This window comes from Odocoileus virginianus, chromosome 27, assembly GCF_023699985.2.
Source record: "Odocoileus virginianus isolate 20LAN1187 ecotype Illinois chromosome 27, Ovbor_1.2, whole genome shotgun sequence".
Classification (NCBI taxonomy): Eukaryota; Metazoa; Chordata; class Mammalia; order Artiodactyla; family Cervidae; genus Odocoileus; species Odocoileus virginianus.
The window spans coordinates 15,444,631-15,459,405 of NC_069700.1; positions in this window are offsets into that span (position 1 = coordinate 15,444,631).

The following is a 14,775-nucleotide window of genomic DNA, read 5'->3' on the forward strand; positions in this document are numbered from 1 at the left end:
TTCAAATCTGCTGAGTTATAGGCTTCATGAAGACTTTTTCATTACAAGATAAATCTAGGGGCAGAAAAGAATTCCAAACTCTCGGAGATCATGTCTGAGAAACTTATTTTTTCCTGGAGCTTAATTCTTAAGTGGTCTCAAAGAATTAGGAGTTCAGGGCATACAAACACAGAATCAATGAATAATTCAAGTTGTGAAGCTCAATATGCAGATATTATATATTCCAGGAATATTTGTCCCCAAATTTCATATGGACAACACAAATAATCATGTATTGTTAAGTATTACTTAACAAAAATTAACTCCTGAAGACTCTATTTTGCCAACATGGAAAAAATAGAAAACAAAAAGAAAAATGACCTTCACTATCTTTCATCTGCAATAAAATGTAGGCATACTGCCCTTTGGATGAGACAAGAGTAAGAAAGAAGTTACAATTCTCTGTATTACTAATGATATCAGAACAGCTTGTTTCTATTTTAACCTCAGCAATCTCACTGGGATCATTTCCTTTTATCACCATTTTCTTTATGAGAAGAGGATATATACTGAATGGACTCAGGCATGAAAGGTAGTTCTCAGAATGGATTGAAAATTCCCAGTTTATATTATACATTGTATTTTTATTTCCTAGTTATATACTTAGGATGCTTATATTTAAACATTTTATAGCTTCCTCTTTGAAAGCCCTCTCTTTTTCAGTGGTTAAATACCTTGAAGCCAAGATCTTACATTAAAGGAGAATCTAATTAGACCTTTCAATTCAGACAGGCTGCTGAACTCTCTTAGCTCCACTATTGAAATGTACAGTGAAACTTTTTTTTTTGTCTCCATGGTGAAAATAGCAGTTATCTTCAAGGAAAAGACATGAATTATCCCACTTCAATTTAAGCACAAGACACAAGCAGGTGACCCTGTCTCTTTGTCCTTCTACATAAGAAGGAAGGTGGTTTTCAAATTTTGAGACTGCTACTGGGAGTCGGGATGCGGAGAAGGGTGTTGTTGCTGCTTTTAAACCCTTAAATACATCACGTCTAAAATGCCTTCACATTGAAAGCATGAAAATTGCAGTAACTACTTCAATAAGCAAGTAGCTTAAATATAATTTCTGGCACCATGTATGTATTCACAGAGAAAATGAGTTAAGAAAGACAGAATGCAGTTTTACAAAAATGAAAGCATAAAATTCTAAATATGCTTGCAAGTGTGTATCCATGAAAGTAATGTCATTAGAAAAAAAAGAATTAGTTATTGACAAGAAAGCATATTTCTTCCTAACTGACATTTGGCATTAAACTAACTGAGAAAGAGGATAGAAGAACCTTATAACAGAAATTGCTATCATCAATATCAAATGAAGCATGTCAAGCTACAACCAGGAACTAAAAAGGATTTGGGATGCAAAGAGAATGGGGGTGGGGAAGAAGACAACCTCTATAAGATTAAATCAGAATAACTTGCATCACTTCTGAATGAAATACACTCAAAGATGATGCTCAGAGAGCTGATCCAGTAGATAAAGACGAGTGGGAAAGGATGCCCCACTCACACATTAACAGACCACCAGCGCTACCATACAAATTTTGCACGTTAGCCTGTGACCATTTGCACTGTTTGGGGGAAAAACAAATTCAAATGCTGGATTCTGTCTTTACTTGGGGTGACTAATGTAGAATGTTAATAGACTAAGGTCTCATAAAACCACTCTGTACTCATTACCTCCATTATTGTATTGGGCAGTAAATTCCTTGCAGAGGGTTGACAAGTTATGTTTCTCTTCATCGTATACTTGAATGCTGGAAAATCATGCTTCTAAAAGTTATTCATCATTGTTTCAAAGCAGTAATGTACTTTTGAAGGGCAGAACCACCCTTCATTATCTAGGCCAGATACTTACAAAATTCTCAGAATCAAATTACTCTCAGTGCTGGATGATCACCCTTTGAAAAATAGTTATGTGCCTTTGGGTTAAAAGTCCTCACTTTGGCAAATTATTTCTGTATTTTCTCATCTGCCTAGAAATTAGAGGATAAACTAAAGAGATAAGAAGATATCTAGTATCAGAATGTAGATCTATCATGGGCAACAGGAAAAGCCCAAATCAGGAAGATACCAGGAATTCTTTAATGATCACTCAACCCTTTCCTTAATCCTCTCAAGATTTGCAAGCTTTCATTTAGCCAGAGACCTTGATTAAAAATAAATCTTACTGGAAGTTTTCCGTATAGAACAGATAAATAAGAAATTCATTTGATTAAGGAAATGGAATGTTTAGAGGGCAGGGTGCTGTGCTGAGGTGAAGAGATGCTTCTTAAGATCTGGAGATGAGTATAGGAGCATATAGCAATGTGAAATGAAATATGAAATATAAGCAATATGAAAACTTCTTCCAGTTTCACCCTAGCAACTCACCCCCACCTTTCCATTTCCTGTAGGAATTAGCACCTACGTTGGTGCCACAGGTTCCTTGCTTTAGAATGGTCTATGGAAAAAGGCTCAGCGATAAGCTCCAAATATTGATACATCCCAAACTATTTCGTTCTGGTCCCAAATCTTTTGTTTGGATGTTAAAAGACGCTGAAGTCCTAAAATAAAATGCCTCAAGCAGCAGAGTACCAATGTAGGCAATCAGATATGTCCATTGTCTGCAGCCAGGTTCTCTCCTGGATCTCTGACATCTGTGATTAACATACGACTGTAATTTAGTAGTGAATAGTTGGATCAGGAAATTCAGACAAAACAGAAGAGGAGAAGACAATAGTTATTTCCAGGGGGGGCTAAAAAGATGCCAAATTTTTAAGCTGTCTTGATGCAATAGAAAGAGCACAGGATTCAGTCAAAACACCTTGGTGACCTGAGGCGAAGAACCAAATCATTGGAAAAGACCTGCATGATAGGAAAGATTGAAGGCAGGAGGAGAAGGGGCCAACAGAGGAGGAGATGGTTGGATGGCATCACCGACTCAATGGCCATGAGTTTGAGCAAATTCTGGAAGATGGTGAAAGACAGGGAAGGCTGGTGTGCTGCAGCCCATGGGGTTGCAAAGAGTTGGACATGACTGAGTGACTGAACAATGAAAGCAACCTTGGTTCATGTCCTGATGTCAGCATACAGTGGCCGAATGATTATTTACAAGTCATTTATTTACTCTGAAATTCAAAGTTCTTACAAGATGAAAACAAGAGTAGCACGAATCTTTTAGCTTTGTTTCAAGGACTGGGGAGCCAGAGTAGACAGTAGACAAGGTCTAGGATTCTATGCAAAGCATGCATCCCTAGGGGCCTCATATCCTTTATTGCTCACATAATAGAAGACTAATACTGACAAAGATGATCTCTGTTTTGAGTTGTCTCCTCGTGTGCTGAGCTGATGTGGCAATAGTACGAAACAGTTGAAAATGCACTTGATCCAAATATTTGGAACTTCCTGATACTTAAAGGATTTTCAACATGGAAAGATTTGCACAGTTTCAAAATTTTTGTGTGACTTAATTAGGAGTAATTAATTATTAGTGTTATAACAATATGTCAATTTTTCACAAAATTTAATCACACTGAACCTAAGCATGCTTTTTAATTGTGACTGCCATTATCACCATCATTATAGGTATGAATTCAGGTGAGTGAATGCTATTTTCACTTGCTCTCTTTCCTCTAGATGCAACATGCTGTGGTTTCTTATATTACGGGGAAAGAGGATTAGGCTACGTAGTTGTAGTTTGCTGATAAACATTCATGATTGTGGATATAGTATTTCTTATATTCATTCAATCCATGTAAAAAAATCTTTCCAAAGGCAGAATTTCCCTGTGCAAATACCAAAGTGGGCAAACTAGTGCTCCTGGAGATGTAAGCAGAGTAGGACAAACAGCATGTAAGCCTGAATGTTCCCCTTGATGTACTACAGAAGTATCTTGTGTCCATGTGTCTCTTTCAGCTGTTAGTTTGGTAGACCACCTGTGGAAGACCTTGCCTTAAGCATGGAATCTTTAAAAAACCAGAAGAAGGTTGCTTGTTTTTCCATGTGTTTGTCTTTGTTGTCATGGTTATTTCTCCTTCGTGGCATTAGAAGACTCTTCCAGAATGGAAGTGGGCATATAGAAGAATAAACTAAAAAGGACATGCAGTTCTCAGAAGCGAGAAGTTGAACAACTTTGTCACATGACAGCAATGAAGGCACCACAAAGCCTGTACTGTTTAGCTACTTATTTGGCAATGATTGGAGATTCTGGAAAAAGTCTAGACCCTATAAAAGAGAAAGTACTAGAAAAACAGTGCTCAAGTGTACCAGGAAATTATTTTTAAATGTGTCGTCTAATTTTATGAGGTCAGTGACAAAAATCTTTACATTCTTTCAGAAAGCACAATTTATTGCTTCAAAAATTTTCATGTGATTCCTGAAAAGAAATTGTTAATGCATTCATCCAAATACCAACTGTGCATTTCATCCCATGGGGGGAAAAATATATGTATATTTCAGCAGAATCTGGGCAAATTTGATTTTTTTTTAAGTAAGGAAGAAATTATTTACCCTAGAAAGCTAAATCATAATACCACATGAAGGTTATAATTCAGTCAGAAGGGATAGTAAAAATGAGAGGAGATAGGTTGAGTGGCAAAATTATAAATATGTTGTGATTAGTATCACTAGAGATATTTGGCATTTTAATTTTTTAACCAATTTTACAACATAAATCCATTTTCCTCCCATTTTAGATTTGGATTACAAGGTCAGCTCTAAAGAAAATGATTTATATCTTTCGAAGGTTTATCCTAAAAGTGATTATAGTGGAACCAGTTAGAATATTATTAAAGGAGAAAATCCATGCTCTGTTCCCTAAGAGGACCCTCCTCATTCACCCTCTGACTGTTCTACTCTTCTGGTTCCTCCAGCCTTATTGGCCTCTTTGCTCTTAGTCAAACACTCATGTTATGTGTCATTTTAGAACTTTTGCATTGGTTCTTCCATTTTCCTGCAAACATCTTTCCCCAGAAAAGCTCAGGCTTAATTCTCTAATTCTTGTACTTCTCTGAAGTCATCTTTCAGTGATGTCTAAACTGAGCACCCTGCTGAAAATTTAGTCCTCATCCCAAGGACAATGCTCTCAGTCAATTCTAACCATCCTCAGTATTGCTTTATTTTCTACAGATTTTCTAACCTTCTGACATACTATATAACTTATTATGTGTTGGGTTATTGTATCTGGTTCTCTCATCTAGAATGAAAGTTCTATGAAAAAGGTAAAGGACACTGTAATTTACCATAGTAACAAACTAGACAAGAAAAAACATACAATCACTTAAATAGATGCAAAAATCATTTGACAAAATCCAACATCAATTATGATTTTTTAAAAAAAGCTCAAAGGAATATTCTCAACATGAAAAAGGACAATTATGGAAAACCCATCAGTTCAGTTCAGTTCAGTCGCTCAGTCGCGACCGACTCTTTGCAACCCTATGAACCGCAGCACGCCAGGCCTCCCTATCCATCACCAACTCCCGGAGTTTACCCAAACTCATGCCCATTGAGTTGGTGATGCCATCCAACTGTCTCATCCTCTGTCGTCCCCTTCTCCTGCCTTCAATCTTTCCCAGCATCAGGGTCTTTTCAAATGAGTCAGCTTTTCGAATCAGGTGGCCAAAATATGTAGTTTCAGCTTCAACATCAGTCCTTCCAATGAACACCCAGGACTGATTTCCTAGATGGACTGATTGGATCTCCTTGCAGTCCAAGGGACTCTCAAGAGTCTTCTCCAACATCACAGTTCAAAAGCATCAATTCTTTGGTGCTCAGCTTTCTTTATAGTGCAACTCTCACATCCATCCATGGCCACTGGAAAAACCATAGCCTTGACTAGATAGAACTTTGTTGGCAAAGTAATGTCTCTGCTTTTTAATACGCTCTCTAGAGTGGTCATAACTTTCCTTGCAAGGAGTAAGCGTCTTTTAATTTCATGGCTGCAATCACCATCTGCAGTGATTTTGGAGCCCCAAAATATAAAGTCAGCCACTGTTTCCACTGTTTCCCCATCTATTTGCCGTGAAGTGATGGGACCGGATGCCATGATTTTAGTTTTCTGAATGTTGAGCTTTAAGCCAACTTTTTCACTCTCTTCTTTCACTTTCATCAAGAGGCTTTTTAGTTCTTCTTCACTTTCTGCCATAAGGGTCATGTCATCTGCATATCTGGGGTTATTGATATTTCTCCCAGCAATCTTGACTTCAGATTGTGCTTCATCCAGCCTGGCATTTCTCATGATGTACTCTGCATATAAGTTAAATAAGCAGGGTGACAATATACAGCCTTGACGTACTCCTTTTCCTATTTGAAACCAGTCTGTTGTTCCATGCCCAGTTCTAACTGTTGCTTCCTGACCTGCATACAGATTTCTCAAGAGGCAGGTCAACTGGCCTGGTATTCCCATCTCTTTCAGAATCTTCCAGTTTATTGTGATCCACACAGTCAAAGGGTTTGGCATAGTCAATACAGCAGAAATAAATGTTTTTCTGGGACTCTCTTGCTTTTTTGATGATCTAGAGAATGTTGGCAATTTGATCTCTGGTTCCTCTGCCTTTTCTAAAACCAGCTTGAACATCTGGAAGTTCATGGTTCATGTATTGCTGAAGCCTGGCTTGGAGAAATTTGAGCATTACTTTACTAGCGTGTGGTAGTTAGAGCATTTTTTGGCATTGCCTATCTTTGGGATTGGAATGAAAAGTGACCTTTTCCAGTCCTGTGGCCACTGCTAAGTTTTCCAAATTTGCTGACATATTGAGTGCAGCGCTTACACAGCATCATCTTTTATGATTTGATTTTTAGCTCAACTGGAATTCTATCATCTCCGTAGCTTCGTTCGTAGTGATGCTTTCTAAGGCCCACTTGACTTCACATTCCAGGATGTCTGACTCTACGTGAGTGATCACACCACTGTGATTATCTGGGTTGTGAAGATCTTTTTTGTACAGTTCTTCTGTGTATTCTTGCCACCTCTTCTTAATATCTTCTACTTCTGTTAGGTCCCTATCATTTCTGTCCTTTATTGAGCCCATCTTTGCGTGAAATGTTCCCTTGGTATCTCTAATTTTCATGACGGGATCTCTAGTCTTTCCTATTCTACTGTTTTCCTCTATTTCTTTGCATTGATCACTGAGGAAGGCTTGCTTATCTCTCCTTGCTATTCTTTGGAACTCTGCATTCAAATGGGTATATCTTTCCTTTTCTACTTTGCTTTTCACTTCCCTTCTTTTCACAGCTATTTGTAAGGCCTCCTCAGACAGCCATTTTGCTTTTCGCATTTCTTTTTCTTGAGGAATGGCTTGAACTCTGCCTCCTGTACAATGTCACGAACCTCCATCCATAGTTCATCAGGCACTCGTCTATCAGATCTAGTCCCTTAAATCTATTTCTCACTTCCACTGTACATAAGTGATTTGATTTAGGTCAATTTCTCATATTGAATGACAAAAGATCTAATTTTCCCATCATCAGGAAAAAGACAAGAATATCCTCTTTTATTTAACATTGTACTGAAGGTTCCAGCCAGTTCAATAATGCAAGAAAAAGAAACAAAAGGCATCAATATTTGAAAGGACGTTGGAAAAAAATTTTTTAAAAGAATAAAACATTAGGACCTATAGAATAATAGCAAAACATTGAATGGTTGAGTGAACGGAATCCTAAGAAGAAAGAAGAGAAAGGAGCAGTAAAATATTTAAAGCAACAGTGGCCTTATTTGGGGAGAGACATAGATTTACAGACTTGATGTCCACCAAATTACAAAAAGAACAAATAAAATGAAAACCACACTTAGATATATTATCCCCAAACTGCTACACCCAAAATAAAAGGAAGATGTTAAAGTTGCCTGGCGCACATACTAACAGGTGACCAATGATGCAAATATTCACAGTCTTCTTAACCGAAACACTGAAGAACAGGCATCTTGGAAGAGCAGAAAGAGAGGGAAAAGAGAAAAGAAAAATCCCTGATAACCCAGAATTCTATACCTCCAAAATGTTCAAATGTTAAAGACATTTTCGGATATTGAAACTAAAATCATTTATTGCCAATAGATTTGCAAAAATAAGATGTGATAAAGAGACTTCTTCAGGCTGATAACACAGCTCCTGAAAAGACAAGAAAGTGGAAATAGCAAATGTAGGGCTAAATATAAGGTACTATTGTTTTCCTCTTAATTTAAAATATGTATTTGTCATAGTTTATTCATATTTTTACTATGAATAAACTTTCATTTTACAAGATGGTCTTTCTGCTTATCTGTACAGCCCACACAGCCAGAAGTAGCCACATGCACTGTAAAAATCTTTTCATATTTTTTTATAAAAAGCCCATTCCTAGACTAGTTGAGGAATGATTAATAATTCCCATCAGACGAACAAACAAGGAAGCAAACAAATAACATCCCTATTCAAAGTTATTCATGTTTATTTGTTTAAATCTCTTTAGCAATATAGTTTTCCCAGAAATTCTTAAAGGCTTTTCTTTATGGACTTCAAAAGAAAGAATAGATTAAAAAATTACAGAGGTACAGGTCTCTAGTATCTAATGGTTTGTAATGCTGGCTGCTGTAATAAATAAGGCCTTAAATCTCCACGCCTTAACACAATACAACTTTATCACTCAGTCACTGAAAGTCCAACTGTTTGGGACAGGGAAGATCTACCCAATTATTAAGGAAATCAGGCTGACAAGGGCTTTTTCAACTTCAGCTGGAAGCTTCTAAGGTCACCATTGCCTTCACATTCAGCTGGAAAATAATATGATGAAATCCAGGTTGTTCTTCCTTTAAAGTCTCCACAAAGTCATGATTTTTTTTTTCTAAGAAACTAAGGAAAAGTAAATAAAAAATGAAATGAAAGCACAAGGAAGGTTTGTTATAAATGATGGAAGATGTCAAGCTTTATAAACTGCTCTAGGCCAGAATTTCCCTAATAACCTGTCTCATTCATATTCTTTTTTAATACCAACAATGCTTTCCCAATCCAATTAGTCTACATAATTGAAAGTGCTCACATATATGAGGTAAGCAAATAGCTGATGGACAGTGAGGAAGCCAGAATGATTAAAATGAAGAGCATAACATGAACTAAGCAATAAGTAAAAGACAAATTGGACCAGGTTTTGGATATGAAGACAAATAATAAAAGTGATAAGGAAGAAAATAAAGCATGAATATATTAAATAATGGTGAGATTTTAGAGAAAGGAGACTTTCATTAGGATAAAGATGAGCTAAGTCTTTGAAACTTAGGATTCAATAGATTTTTTTTTTTTATGTAAAATAGTTGACCTGTATCAGCTCTGTTCAGTCTTCAAACTCTTATTTTTTTAAATCTCTCTTCCCTTTTGACAAAGTCTTTTTAGTAGCTTCTAACTCCTTAGGGGAAATGTAAGCTTTCAAGGGCTCTGTTTAAAAACCACTGACTGATATATAACCTGAGGTCATCTCTGTAAATAATGCCCTTATCAGAATGCCTATATCCACCACTAATCATTTCCTTTTTCATAAAACCCACTCACAAGGATCCACTCTAAATATACTCCCTCTCTGATGCAACTCCAAAACCCAAGGAGAATTCACCACTCTGCCTCTGTCATCCTATCACACCAGGTGTGACTCACCAGTATGACAACATCGCTTTGTGTATCTGTCGGTTGCCTAATAGACTTTTAGCTCCTTTATCAACTTTATTTCCTTCGTGACAAGCACACCATGCGGTCTCTATAGCTCTGTAAGTGGGAACTGAAGTGTCTGAAACTCACCTGAATTGATTTGAATCGACTTGAGTTGCACTGAGTAGAACTGAGTTGACTAGCTGGAACAGAATATAAAGAAGAACTAGAAAAAGAAAACTGATTTGCCTAAGAAAAGGCATAAGCTCAGCAGGACAAGCAGTGCAGAACTGCAGTGACAGAGATTTCCGAATTTCCTGGGTAGTCCAGTAGTGAAGGATTTAGATGACAAGAGAAAATGGACAGAATTTTTTAAATTAATTTTTTAATTGAAGAATTAAATGCTTTACAGAATTTTGTTGTTTTCTGTCAAACCTCAAAATGAATCAGCCATAGGTATACATATGCCCCCTCCCTTTTGAACAGAATTTTAACTGGTACAAATCTCAACCTGTGCCTAACTTGTTTTAGTATTAATTGTTTGAGCTGATGAATGGATATTTGTATGTAGTTTTTATGCAATAAAAAACCTCACAATGAGAACTGGAGTTCATTCTATGCATTGAGAATTACAGATCTCAGGATAGAATAAGATTGCTGACAATATTTGGCAGAGTTGGAGAGTGATGAGAAATTTGTGTCAAAAGTGGGGAAAGACCACATTTCCAACACAGATACGTAAGGAAAAAAGAAGGGATACTCCAGATAATGTATTATAGTAACAGAAAAATGCAGGGAAGGAAAAATAAAATGATAAATTATAGAACTCTTTTGAACACCCTCTACACAAGGTATTCTTGCTAGATACTTTGAATACAAGAAAATTGATTATTTGTCCCAACAACATGGACATTTTAGAAAAGAAGAAAATGAAACTTGGGACAGTTAGGAAACTGCTTTGGGATTCTGCATCCAGCAGTTTGAACAGAGAAATGTTCAACTTCAAATCCCATGCCCTAGCTAGAAAATTAAACATCAATCTGCATATCTCTCCATTGTTCTGTTTACAGGGAAATGGCACCTGTGCTGCCCAGCTTCGGACACCAGGATCCTAGCTACATTTTTCAGTTAGCTTTAGCTGTTTCAGGTAAAAATTCTGGATAGTTTTTTGAAGCTATTTAATAATTTGTTTGCATATCACTTGGGAACATATTCTATTATAAAGGATTATAATATAATCCAGATAGTTTCAAGCCATAGTCAATGCATAATAACTTCCTAAAATCTCCTTCCCAACAATAAGAAATAATTACACATATATGAAAATTTAAAACAAAACTACACTTAAAATTATTTGAATGTAGAAACAGAAAAATAATTACACATAAGAAGAGAAAAATAAAGACAAGTTCCATTTCTCTGCCCTCTTTACGACCAGCAGCACAGATTGAGGGGAAAAAAAACCAAACCAAGATCAGAGGAGAAACACATTATGGGGCCTGGGTGTGAGCTGCTGTGATCACCAGAAATAAATAAATGCACTCTAAATCTTGGGGATAAAAGTAACTGGGAAGATCAGAGCAAAACCTGCACAGAAGGGATTTCAAAAACAAGAATATTAAAGGGGTAGATACCAAAAAATTGAATAAAAGTTATCATCTTTATGAAGCAAATATTTTAGGAAGTGTAGAGACATTAGAAAACCTAGCTAGACTAGGATGAAGCATGTGAGAATGCAGTAGAATTCAATAAATATCTATAAGGTCTACACTAATATAATCAAAATGAGTTTAAAAAAACATGATGACTAAATATAAAATGTTAAAGACAAGACCTGTCTCTTCACTTATACAGCCTTGCCTCACTCACATCATAATCCTGGCTGAGATTCCAATAAAACTTTATTCATAAAAACACAAGGCTGTCCCATAGGTTTTAGTTTGCTGATTTGATCTTTTAAAATACTGCCTTAGATATTATTAATATTTATCTTGATCACATAGGGCTTTTCTGTGTGCAGACGGTCAAGAATCTTCCTTCAATGCAGGAGATCCATGCTCCGTCCCTGGGGCAGAAGATTCCCTGGAGAAGGGAATGGCAACCCACTCCAGTATTCTTGCCTGGAGAAGTCCATAGACAGAGGAGCCTGACCAGCTACTACTGTCCATGGGGTTGAAAAGAGTCGGACATGACTGAGCGACTACACTTTCATCTTGATTACTAAGTTTTTTGTGTTCCATGAAACTTTGTGTCTAAGGTACCTCAGTCACCTCCCCTTTGTCTGTCTGCTAATAGAAGATTGTAATAGACCCTTCTCAATGTAAGACACATAAAATTCACAGAAAATAAGTAAAAAGACAAAAAGAAAAAAAGGGGAAATTATCCAAGTAAAAAAATGTTTTGAAAGAAGAATAAATCTGGTACCTAAACTATATCATGACAGTAAAAAGACAGAAAACTGCAGATGGATATTACACCTTAACATTAATTCAAATGCTCTAAAGAAAATATTAGCAAACAGAATCAAATATTAATTCAGTAGTTCAAAGGAAAATATTAGCAAATACTCTCAATACCATAATAATAATACACATGATCAAGTGTCATTTATGCTAAGAATACAAAATAGGTTCAATATTTCAGACTTCTGGCTTTCAGAACTATGAAAGAATAAAGCTCTGTTATTTTAAGCCACTAGATTTAGGGTAATTTATTGCAGCAACCCTCAGAACCTAGTACAGTTAGTATGCAGGTATGTATTTCCTAGCTGGGCTTGCTATGAGGGCCTAAAATGCTGACACTGCAGTAGCACTGAGGTCTGGGTTTCCAAGTACCAGTCTCCCAATAAAGGAATGAGGATTCTTTGGAGAAATGACTGACTCCAAAGCTAAGGCGTATAGCAATAAGGCTAAGATATACAAGATGAGTCTGGGACATCTGACAATATCAAGCAGTAAGAATGTCCTCAAACAAGATGAGGACTTCTTTAAGGAAAAGGAGCCAGCCTGCAGGAACTCTCGATAGACAAACCTGGAATAATTTGGGTAACAAAATAAATTATAGTAGTGTTAGAACTTAATCCACAGACTAAATTTAAGTAAAAAATTATTTATCATTATAAAAAATAAGCAGAGCAGAAGGGATGGTTATTACTTCTAGTAGAACTCCAATTAATAAACACAGAAGCAAAGAGGAAACATAAGCAATTAGGCAAACACCACAAAGGCAGCTGTTGCAGAGAAGGTCCAGGAATGAGTGCTAGATTCTATGGGTAAAAGTCTGGGGAGAAACAGAGTGTGTATAGTTTCAAAGGATCTTCCCCAAGTTCCTACTAACTACAAAGTGTAGAAGAGTAACTTTGCAATGGGAAAACCAGCAGAAAATATCTTAAACAAGTAATCAAAATCACTGTCACCAGTAATAAGACACCTGAACATCATGATCCTCGTGATAGGGTGCGCTGAGAAGGATGTAACATCATTCCTGTGATATTCTTGCCAAAGAAGTGTAGCCTCAGCCCAGTGATTAGAAAACACTGAACAAATACAAATACGTAAAAAGGGGAAAGGATACATTTCAGTTATGAATTAGGCGATGTGTTTCAGTTAGTTAAATTATCTTAACCCCAAATTAAAGAACATTTAAAGAAATAAGTGCTTAATAGTGTTTAAAGGTATCAAGGTCATGAAAAACAAGGGGAAACTGAGGAACTCTATATGCGGCAGGAAACAGGCAAAATCACTAATCATGAGATTAAATCCTGGATAGGACCTTGAATCAGAAAACAGGATATTTAAAGAAAGACTGGTAAGATTCAAACACAGTAGTTAGTAGTTATACAGCCTGCTGAACACACTTTAAAACACACTTACCAAATCAAATCAGTAATGCTAGACGGTGAAGGTTCAATCCCTGCCCCACACCTTTCTTTTCATTCTTCCTTTCTCCCTGCCTACCTTCCTTGCTTCCATAGTTCCCTCTCTCTCTTTCTTTTTTCTTTTATACTTGATGAAGAAATACATCCCATAGCAAAATATTTGTTCACCCTTGTTGTGGTTTAAGAACCTTTTTAATGGCCTCATTACAAGGGTTCTAGAAAGAACTGTCTGATTAAAATCAAGCCTGGAAGTAATTTGTTTGCATAGGGTGAACAATTTTTTTTTCCCCCCCTCTGAACTTGGTTTAGCTCCATAGCTCAGAGTGTTTGGGGAAATCGTAATCAATAGCTATCTATTTCCACTATGCAGAGGAAATAGGAAGGGGACAGAAAATAGAATGTTGAAATGGGGACAGGTTTTCAAGGAAAACGAGAAAGAAAGAAAGCCAGTAAAATTTATTTTCAGAAGCATTTCTGTTCTGGTGTTGGCCCTTTGCAAAACGGGTAATTTGCAATAATTCGCGTAGTTTGGCTTTCTTATTGCAAAGGGTCTTAAAAATGTACAATCACTGAAATGAACATGACTACCACATCTTGTCTTACTTAACTTACAAGATTTTTTAAATGTTTATTTGATTTTGTCTGTGCTGGGTCTTCTTTGCCATGCGGTCTTTTCTCCAGTCCAGGTGAGCGGCAGCTGCTCTCTAGTTCTGGAGCAGAGGCTTCTCCTTGCCGTGGCTTTTCTTGTTGCGGAGCACCAGCTCTAGGGCACTCAGGTTCCGTAGCTGTGGCATGTGGGGCTAGGAGTTGCAGCTCCCAGGATCTGGAACACAGGCTCACTAGTTGTGGCCTGCAGGCTTCTTCACTGCTCCGGAGCATGTGGAATCTTCCCAGGCCAGCGATCAAATCCGTGTCTTCTGAACTGGCAGGCAGATTCTTTCCCACTGAACCACCAGGGAGCCCTGCTGGTGTTGGAGGGTCTCCTGCAGGGGCGTGGGGTGGCAGGGACAGGGGCACTGGCAGCGGCAGGTCTGGGACGTGCCCACTGATTAACTTGCAAGATTTAGAACAACACCCATTATTCCTTTTTTATCTGTGCGTGTATTTGTGTTTTGTGGGAAATACTGAGGTCAATTACCAGTGTATTTCTACCCTTCTAAAACTGCTCAACCACCTCACCATCACCACTATCACACACAAAAAAATTCTATATGTCATTAACCCATCACCCACACCACTCTAACCACAATCACATAACCAGGA